At 47.5% G+C, this 10,000-nt stretch overlaps 1 protein-coding gene across 1 annotated transcript in view; it reads left to right on the forward strand.

Annotated features, from left to right (window-relative positions):
* Window positions 1-10,000, forward strand: part of LOC143287331 (uncharacterized) — a 74,724-nt gene that overhangs the window by 1,432 nt on the left and 63,292 nt on the right. The window lies entirely within an intron of this gene.

Genomic DNA, 10,000 nt, shown 5'->3' on the forward strand with positions numbered 1-10,000 from the left:
TTTACACTGCACGTTCGACATGTACTTGTTTAGCTAAGTACTCGCATGCATACTAACATGATGCAAGTTATCTTTCAAGTTTGTTGTAAAGAAGGCGTGTCATATCCAAATCAGTTACTTTAACGAAACGTATATTTGTTTTCAAGTCGTTGATAACAAGTCTGAGTCTGGTGAACGTTGTTCTGATTGACTAATCGCTATCATTGATGTATATTTGATACACACACAGAGAGAGAGAGAGAGAGAGAGAGAGAGAGAGAGAGAGAGAGAGAGAGAGAGAGAGAGGACTTTTATCCCTACATACAGTGTTGTAACATACGCGAGAACTTATAATGTTATATTTTCGTAAAACTCACGAGATCATCCCAGGAGACAGATTGAAGAAGAACTGTCAAACAGAGAGGGACAGAAATAAACAGAGACAGACAGGAAGAAAAAACAGACAGAGACAGACAGACAGACACAGAAGAGGTTGGGGTTGAGCAGACAAAGGGAAAGACATTCAGACGATCAGGCAGACTGGCTCTCGCATTGTCCACCTGCTTTAATCAACGTCAGTATGTCGCACTCATACTTCATACTTTGGAGGTCTGTCCCTGGTTGATGCTGTGAATTTTATGTTGGGTCATATGACTATTCGGCAAACACACACACACAAACACGTACACGCGCGAACACACACACACACACACACACACACACACACACACACACACACACACACACACACACACACACACACACACACACACACACACACACACACACACACACACACACCGGATTATGTCTTGAGTTGTTGTTTTCTTTTTCTTTTTTTTCTGTCTGATGTCAAAAACAACTTGGCACACACGCAAAAATGTTATTCTTAAATATGCCCTGATGTTTGCGTCATTCAGCCTGGCAAAATGAATTACTCTAGGAATATATGAATGAATATAATAATGGATGATTTTATGATAATAATAATAATAATAATGATAATAATAATAATAATAATAATAATAATGATAAATAATGATAAATGTTTAATGCATTAATATATAGCGCAGGGAAAGGTAAGTTGACACATTTGTCTGAGTGTGTATGTGCACGCGCCTGAAATCTGATTGAATGACACAGGAAACGAATGATGAGCGCCCAATGGCAGCCGTCAGTCGGCTCTAACCAGGCACGCAGCCTGTTGTGCAAATGACTCCGTGTTTGTAAAGCGCTTAGAGCTTGGTGTCCGACAGAGGATAGGCGCTATAAAAGATTCCAAATCAAATCAAATCGAATCGAATCAGGGCAAAAGATTGAAATAAAAAACATGGAAGAAATCGGACCACTCTCAATGAACCCCAATCGAGCGCACCCACACACGCGTATACACCGATCAGAGTGTGAAAATGCACAGTCACAAACACGCAGACACACACTCGCAGACACACACGCAGACACAGACAGACAGTTATACACACACACACACACACACACACACACACACACACACACACACACACACAAATAACCAACATTTTGCAGTCTCGCAGACACGAATGCCACAAACAAATGTACGCAGACCCAACACTACACATACAAGGACTACGGCCCCTATACAAACTCATACACACGCACACGCATCAAACTGGTTTCTAAAACGACTTATGTTGGGTCTCAATACCAAATTTTACACAATTAAAACAAAACCTGAAAATATAATTTAACGAGCAAGTTTCCGAGTTGACGGTGATTGGGGGCCTTTTTTTTTTTTTTTTTTTTTGTCCCTTCCACTGTTTTGCATAGACAATGGCTGTGTAAAGATGTATTCATAAATTGTTTATATATATATATCCTTCTCTCTCTCGATATCTTTGTGCGTGTCTGTGTGTCTGTGGGTGGGTGCAGTAATTTTCTTCTGGAAGAATTGCGCTTTATATAATTGTCATGTCATATGATGATGATGGTGATGCTGATGATGATTGTTGCTGTTGTTGTTTATTCTGTACGAATTGTGCTTTATAAAGGCCAAAAAGGCCTAGTAGCAGAAGCGGTAGCAGTAGCAGCGGTAGAAGAAATATGATTAGAAGTACTCGTAGTCGTAGTCGTCTTAGTAGAAGTAATAGTAGTAGCAGTAGTAGTTGTAGTTGTTGTTGTTGTTGATGTTGTTGTTGTTGTTGTTGTTGTTGTTGTGTAATCATTATTATCAACAATCATTCTGAAAGAATATTGCCCTTGATAAAGACCATGTAGATCTGTCATTGTCGTTGTCATCGTCATACTCATTATAGGAGTTGGTGTGTCAACCGTACGTGGACCTGTAGTCCTGTTGATTGATGGCATCACTGGAACTGGAGGAACGCTGACATAACCATTTCTTTTGTCACTCCTGGTCACAACTTCCCTGACAATGCCTGGTGACTCCCTCCCTCCCTGACAATGCCTGATGAAACCCTCCCTCCCTGATAATGCCTGATGAAACCCTCCCTCCCTGATAATGCCTGATGAAACCCTCCCTCCCTGATAATGCCTGATGACACTCTCCCTCCATGGCAATGCCTGATGAAACCCTCCCTCCCTGACAATGCCTGGTGACACCCTCCCTCCCTGACAATGCCTGATGAAACACCCTCCCTCCCTCCCTGACAATGCCTGGTGACACCCTCCCTCCCTGACAATGCCTGGTGACACCCTCCCTCCCTGACAATGCCTGGTGACACCCTCCCTCCCTGACAATGCCTGGTGGCAGCCTCCCTCCCTCCCTGACAATGCCTGGTGACACCCTCCCTCACTGATAATGCCTGGTGACACCCTCCCTCCCTCCCTGACATTGCCTGGTGACACCCTCCCTCCCTGATAATGCCTGGTGACACCCTCCCTCCCCGATAATGCCTTGTGACACTCTCCCTCCCTGATAATGCCTGGTGACACCCTCCCTCCCTGATAATGCCTGGTGACACCCTCCCTCCCACCCTGACAATGCCTGTTGAGACACCCTCCCTCCCTCCCTGATAATGCCTGGTGACACCATCCCTCCCTGATAATGCCTGGTGACACCCTCCCTCCCACCCTGACAATGCCTGTTGAGACACCCTCCGTCCCTCCCTGACAATGCCTAGTGACACGCCCCCTCCCTGATAATGCCTGGTGACACCCTCCCTCCCACCCTGACAATGCCTGGTGACACCCTCCCTCCCTCCCTGATAATGCCTGGTAACACCCTCCCTCCCTGATAATGCCTGGTGACACCCTCCCTCCCACCCTGACAATGCCTGGTGACACCATCCCTCCCTGATAATGCCTAGTGACACACTCCCTCCCACCCTGACAATGCCTGTTGAGACACCCTCCCTCCCTAACAATGGCTGTTGAGACACCCTCCCTCCCTGACAATGCCTGGTGACACCCTCCCTCCCTGACAATGCCTGTTGAGACACCCTCCCTCCCTCCCTGACAATGCCTGGTGACACCATCCCTCCCTGATAATGCCTAGTGACACACTCCCTCCCACCCTGACAATGCCTGTTGAGACACCCTCCCTGATAATGCCTGGTGACACCATCCCTCCCTGATAATGCCTGGTGACACCCTCCCTCCCTGACAATGCCTGGTGACACCCTCCCTCCCTGATAATGCCTGGTGACACCCTCCCTCCCTCCCTGACAATGCCTGGTGACGCCATCCCTCCCTGATAATGCCTGGTGACACCCTCCCTCCCTCCCTGATAATGCCTGGTGACACCCTCCCTCCCTGACAATGCCTGGTGACACCCTCCCTCCCTGACAATGCCTGGTGACACCCTCCCTCCCTGATAATGCCTGGTGACACCCTCCCTCCCTCCCTGATAATGCCTGGTGACACCCTCCCTCCCTGACAATGCCTGGTGACACCCTCCCTCCCTGATAATGCCTGGTGACACCCTCCCTCCCTCCCTGACAATGCCTGGTGACACCCTCCCTCCCTCCCTGATAATGCCTGGTGACACCCTCCCTCCCTCCCTGATAATGCCTGGTGACACCCTCCCTCCCTGACAATGCCTGGTGACACCCTCCCTCCCTGACATTGCCTGGTGACACCCTCCCTCCCTGATAATGCCTGGTGACACCTTCCCTCCCTCCCTGACATTGCCTGGTGACACCCTCCCTCCCTGACATTGCCTGGTGGCACCCTCCCTCCCTGACATTGCCTGGTGACACCCTCCCTCCCTGACAATGCCTGGTGGCACCCTCCCTCCCTGACATTGCCTGGTGACACCCTCCCTGATAATGCCTGGTGACACCCTCCCTCCCTGATAATGCCCGGTGACACCCTCCCTCCCTGACATTGCCTGGTGACACCCTCCCTCGGAAGCGAAAAGAAAAGAAAGTAAAGGAGAAAGTACGAAAATAAGGAATGCACCGAAACGATTTTTTTTTTTTTTTTTTTTTTAATAAACATTTGTATTCGGGTTTAACATCTAAGACATAATTACATACATACTGACAGACAGACGAAAATTTATCCTGTAAAGGCCATAGCCCCTTCTTAAGGGGGTTCAAAAATAATTATGACATTACTAAGAAGAAAGAAACGAATAAAAAAAAAAAAAAAGACAACATCAAAAATGCAAACAATAAGGAATATTACCAAACTGTCTGACCAAAAAGAAAATAAAAGAAAGAAATGATTATGAGAGAGAGAGGGAGAGACCGAGGCACAAAGAGAAACAGAGAGACACACACACACAGAGAGAGAGAGAGAGAGAGAGAGAGAGAGAGAGAGAGAGAGAGAGAGAGGAATTTTCTCGTGGCCAAGTTTTGCCTTTTATGATCTAAAGAAGTTGAAGATTGTAAGAGTTGGGAAATTCCATTCTAGGGCCAGCAATTCAGTGTTCGACAACTTGTCCAACAGTGTCTGATGAGGGGAGGTAAGTATCCTGTTCTCCGTATCTATCGCAGTTGGCGGGTACATTGCATGCATTCAGTTTACGTCTCCTTTACTTATTATTGGCTGCTGTTGTTCGGGAGGTTGAACAACGAAAGGAGGTTTGCTTGCCTACGCTTTCTCGTTCAGTACACATCGTCGTCGTCGTCATCGTCGTCGTCGTCGACATCCTCTGTGTTTCTCTGTCTGTCTGTCCGTTTGTCTGTCTGTCTCTCTCTGTGTTTCTTGATTGCCGTGTCTGTCTGTCTGTCTGTCTCTTCTCTCTCCCTCCGACGTCGCCCTCTGTCTGTCTGTCTGTGTCTTTCTCTGTTTCTGTCTATATCTCTCTGTCTCTGTCTATGTCTCTCTGTCTCTGTCCGTCTCTCTCCCTCTCTGTCTCTCTCTTATTTATTTATTTTCCATTTTCCATGCGAATCAAAGGAGAAACATACAGCCTAGACGTAATTAAGTTAACGAAGGTCATATCCATGCACAGTCTGATATTGTGTGATGCTAATCAAGTAAGATACGAGGGTCATTCAATAAATAAGGTGAATTTTTCGGTATAAGGACTTCTAATACAGATAGAAGCTTACTTTTTTTCATTTTTTTTCAACGTAGTCTCCCAGCACTGTCACACACTTTTCCCATCTGTGCACAAGCTTCCGTATTCCCTCAGCGTAAAAATCTTTGGACTGATGTCTCAGCCAGTCGCTCCAGGTCTTCCAGACCTGTCTTCATCCTCAGCACTGCTCCGTCCTTCTTTAAACAATTTAGCCCACTTGTAGACAATTTTTCGGCTGAAAAATGTGGCACCATACACAGTTGACATTCTCCTATGAATTTCAACTGGTTTGCACCCTTCAGCAACCAAAAACTTGATAACTGACCGCTGTTCAATCCTGGAGCATGCTTCTTGGTCGGCCATCTTTGTTAATCGCCAAAACTCTCAAAGTTTTTTTTTTAATCTGCAAAACAAATTAAATCCATGTGAAAAAGAAGTTTGAAAAAAAAGAAAAAAAAAAGAAAAAAGAAGAAGTAAGCTTCTATCTGTATTAGAAGTCCTTATACCGAAAAATTCACCTTATTTATTGAATGACCCTCGTAATATTCACTTCCCACGTCCACCTCCCAGTCCCCTTGTTTTGAATTGTGGTCCGTGGCCTAAGTTCAGTTAAATATTTCAGTTCGTTCTCTCTCTGTCTCGCTCTGTCTCTGTCTGTCTGTCTCCCTCACTCTCTCTCTGTCTCTCTCTCTGTCTCTTTGTGTCTCTCTCCGTCTCTCTCTGTCTCTGCCTCTCTGTCTGTCTCCTCCCTCTCTCTCTCTCTTTCTCTCTCCGTCTCTCTCTGTTTCTGTCTCCCCTCTCTCTCTGTATCTCTCCCTCTCTCTCTCTCTCTCTCTCTCTGTCTCTGTCTCTCTCTCTGTCTCAGTCTCCCTGTCTGTCTCTGTCTGTCTCTCTGTCTGTCTCTATCTGTCTGTCTGTCTCTCTCTTGTTCAGATTTGTTTTTGGAAAAGACAAGAACACAACAACAAAACAACAACAACAACAACAAACAAACAACAACAAAAAAACACCCCAAATACAAACCAAACAAAAAACAAAAACAAAACCAAAACCAATACAAAACAAAACAAAAAACGATAACAAAGAGGTTTTTTGTTGTTGTTGTTGTTGTTTTTGTTTTGTTTTGTTTGTTTGTTTGTTTGTTTGTTTGTTTTTTACACAAAAACAAGAACTTCCCACATTTTCTAACGCATTGCTAAAACTCGTGGCAGGAGAACGATCAAGTATTCTCGCAATCCCCACCCCCTCCCCCCCACATATTTGCGAGAACACGGTTGGATTGCGAGGAAGTATAGGATCACGAGAAAGCGTGGGCTAAGAAAGTACCTTGAAGTTGAGGTAAAATAATGGACATTATCAGTTCCATGAGCATCAACCCCTCGGTGAGCTGAACTTGTCCCCCCCCCTCCCCCCCCCCCCGCCCCCAAATTTTCATGCCAAAAACATTTCAGTACAACACTTGAATCATACACGAATGCATAGTAATCACTCATGTATCAGTTATCCATTAACATAGATACGAGGAGTAACTCGGCATGGGGAAAAAAAAAAAGGTGGACATATGTGTAGGGTATACAAATTTTTTTTTTCATGAATGAACAGATGCTTAAATCAACAGATAAAGAAGAAAACAAGATAATTGAAAGACAAAAAAAAGCAGTACAAACAATGGCAGCAATGCAATTGAGACAGCAGTAGAAATAATACGGCAATAGAAATAAAGACAGCCTTATAGATAAGAGAGCGAAAGAAATTAAAGAACGATAGAAAAGAGGAAGTTTCCAGCGCAGAAAGTTCCAGAAGGCGTGTGTGTGGGAGGGCGGGTGGGGGGGTGGGGGGGTGGGGGGGCGGTTGGGGGATGGAGGGAGGGAGGGGGGGGGGGACAATTGACAACGGAAGTCGCCCCTTGGCGTCCCAACAAGGGAAACCTCACAAATCTCCCCACGAACCTGGCCCCGAATGCAAAATGAATTCTACAGCAGGAAAAGAGCAAAGAGCACCTCTGTTACTTTTAATGATGCAAAATGCCGAATACACGTCAAAGCGGCTTTAAGACAGCAGTTTCGTCGCTTCTGTAACACAAAGCACGCTATAACAAGAGTTTAATGAGAATAATTATGTCCTGCGTTGTCCTGTCTTCAACAGGCAGAAAAAGAAATAGATAAAGAAACTGAGTTATTATTCAAATCAGCGGAAGGAAGGAGCGGCCACCGTTCTCAACGTGACGTGTGGCATCAGAAGACGTCCGCCATTAACGGGCGAAAACGGGCGATTTTTTTTTTATTTTTACGCTCACGCTTCTCTATCTATGTCTCTCTCTGTCACTCTGTCTCTGTCTCTCTGTATCTCTCTGTTTACCTCTGTCTCTCTGTAGCATCAACTGAGGGTTGTTTTTCTTTCCTCTATCAGTTTTCCGTGTTTCAGATTTGAGACAGTGCAGGGACACACATGCTGTTGTCTTAGCCTACCTGCTTGTCCAGGACTGGCTTTGATGAGCGCTTTTTTTTTTTCTCTCTGAATGTTGTGGGCGTATGGAATTAACAAGACTTCTCTTCTCGAAGTTAAGATTTACTTTCTTAAAGAGGCGTCTTGATGCCCCCCCCCCCCCCCCCCCCACCCCCCCACCCCCTTCTCTCCCCTTCCCCACCACCAAGCCAGCTCTTTCCGCCTCTTCCCTCAAAATATCTTAGTCCTGCTCCCCCCCCCCCCCATTCCCTTCTCCTTTACCATCACCATATCTTAGTCCTGCTCCTCTCCCACCCTCCCTCCCTCCCTTCTCCTTTACCATCACCATATCTTAGTCCTGCTCCCCCCCCTCCCTCCCTCCTCCTTTACCATCACCATTTCTTAGTCCTGCTCCTCTCCCACCCCCTTCCCTCCCTCCTCCTTTACCATCACCATTTCTTAGTCCTGCTCCTCTCCCAACCCCTTCCCTCCCTCCCATCTCCTTTACCATCACCATATCTTAGTCCTGTTCCTCTCCCCTCCCTCCCTCCCTTCTCCTTTACCATCACCATATCTTAGTCCTGCTCCTCTCCCACCCCCTTCCCTCCCTTCTCCTTTACCATCACCATATCTTAGTCCTGCTCCTCTCCCACCCCCTTCCCTCCCTCCTCCTTTACCATCAGCATATCTTAGTCCTGTTCCTCCCCCCCCCCTCCCTCCCTTCTCCTTTACCATCACCATATCTTAGTCCTGCTCCTCTCCAACCCCCTTCCCTCCCTCCCTTCTCCTTTACCATGACCATATCTTAGTCAAGCTCCTCTCCCACCCCCTTCCCTCCCTCCCTTCTCCTTTACCATCACCATATCTTAGTCCTGCTCCTCCCCCACCCCTCCCTCCCTTCTCCTTTACCATCACCATATCTTAGTCCTGCTCCTCCCCCACCCCTCCCTCCCTTCTCCTTTATCAATCACCATATCATAGTCCTGCTCCTCTCCTACCCCCCCTCCCTCCCTCCCTTCTCCTTTACCATCACCATATCTTAGTCCTACTCCTCCCCCACCCCCCTCCCTCCCTCCCTTCTCCTTTACCATCACCATATCTTAGTCCTGCTCCTCTCCCAACCCCCCTCCCTCCCTTCTCCTTTACCATCACCATATCTTAGTCCTGCTCCTCTCCCCCCCTCCCTCCCTCCCTTCTTCTTTACCATCACCATATCTCAGTCCTGTTCCTCTCCCCCTCCCTCCCTTCTCCTTTACCATCACCATACCTTAGTCCTGTTCCTCTCCCCTCCCTCCCTCTCCCCCTCCCTCCCTTCTCCTTTACCATCACCATATCTTAGTCCTGCTCCTCTCCCAACCCCCCTCCCTCCCTTCTCCTTTACCATCACCATATCTTAGTCCTGCTCCTCTCCCCCCCTCCCTCCCTCCCTTCTTCTTTACCATCACCATATCTCAGTCCTGTTCCTCTCCCCCTCCCTCCCTTCTCCTTTACCATCACCATACCTTAGTCCTGTTCCTCTCCCCTCCCTCCCTCTCCCCCTCCCTCCCTTCTCCTTTACCATCACCATATCTTAGTCCTGCTCCTCTCCCACCCCCTTCCCTCCCTCCCTTCTCCTTTACCATCACCATATCTTAGTCCTGCTCCTCTCCCACCCCCTTCCCTCCTTCCCTTCTCCTTTACCATCACCATATCTTAGTCCTGCTCCTCTCCCACCCCCTTCCCTCCTTCCCTTCTCCTTTACCATCACCATATCTTAGTCCTGCTCCTCTCCCACCCCCTTCCCTCCCTCCCTTCCCCTTTGCCATCACCATATCTTAGTCCTGCTCCTCCCCCCCCCCTCCCTCCCTCCCTTCTCCTTTACCATCACCATATCTTAGTCCTGCTCCTCTCCCACCCCCTTCCCTCCCTTCTCCTTTACCATCACCATATCTTAGTCCCTCCCTTAGGGATATATATCTGTGTGTGTGAGAGAGAGAGAGAGAGATTGAGAGACAGACAGACAGACAGACAGAGACAGACAGACAGAGAGAGAGAGAGAGAGAGAGAGAGAGAGAGAGAGAGAGAGAGAGAGAGAGAGAGAGAGAGAGAACACTGAGGACTGAACAGGGA

This window comes from Babylonia areolata, chromosome 11 (assembly GCF_041734735.1).
Source record: "Babylonia areolata isolate BAREFJ2019XMU chromosome 11, ASM4173473v1, whole genome shotgun sequence".
Lineage (NCBI taxonomy): Eukaryota > Metazoa > Mollusca > Gastropoda > Neogastropoda > Buccinidae > Babylonia > Babylonia areolata.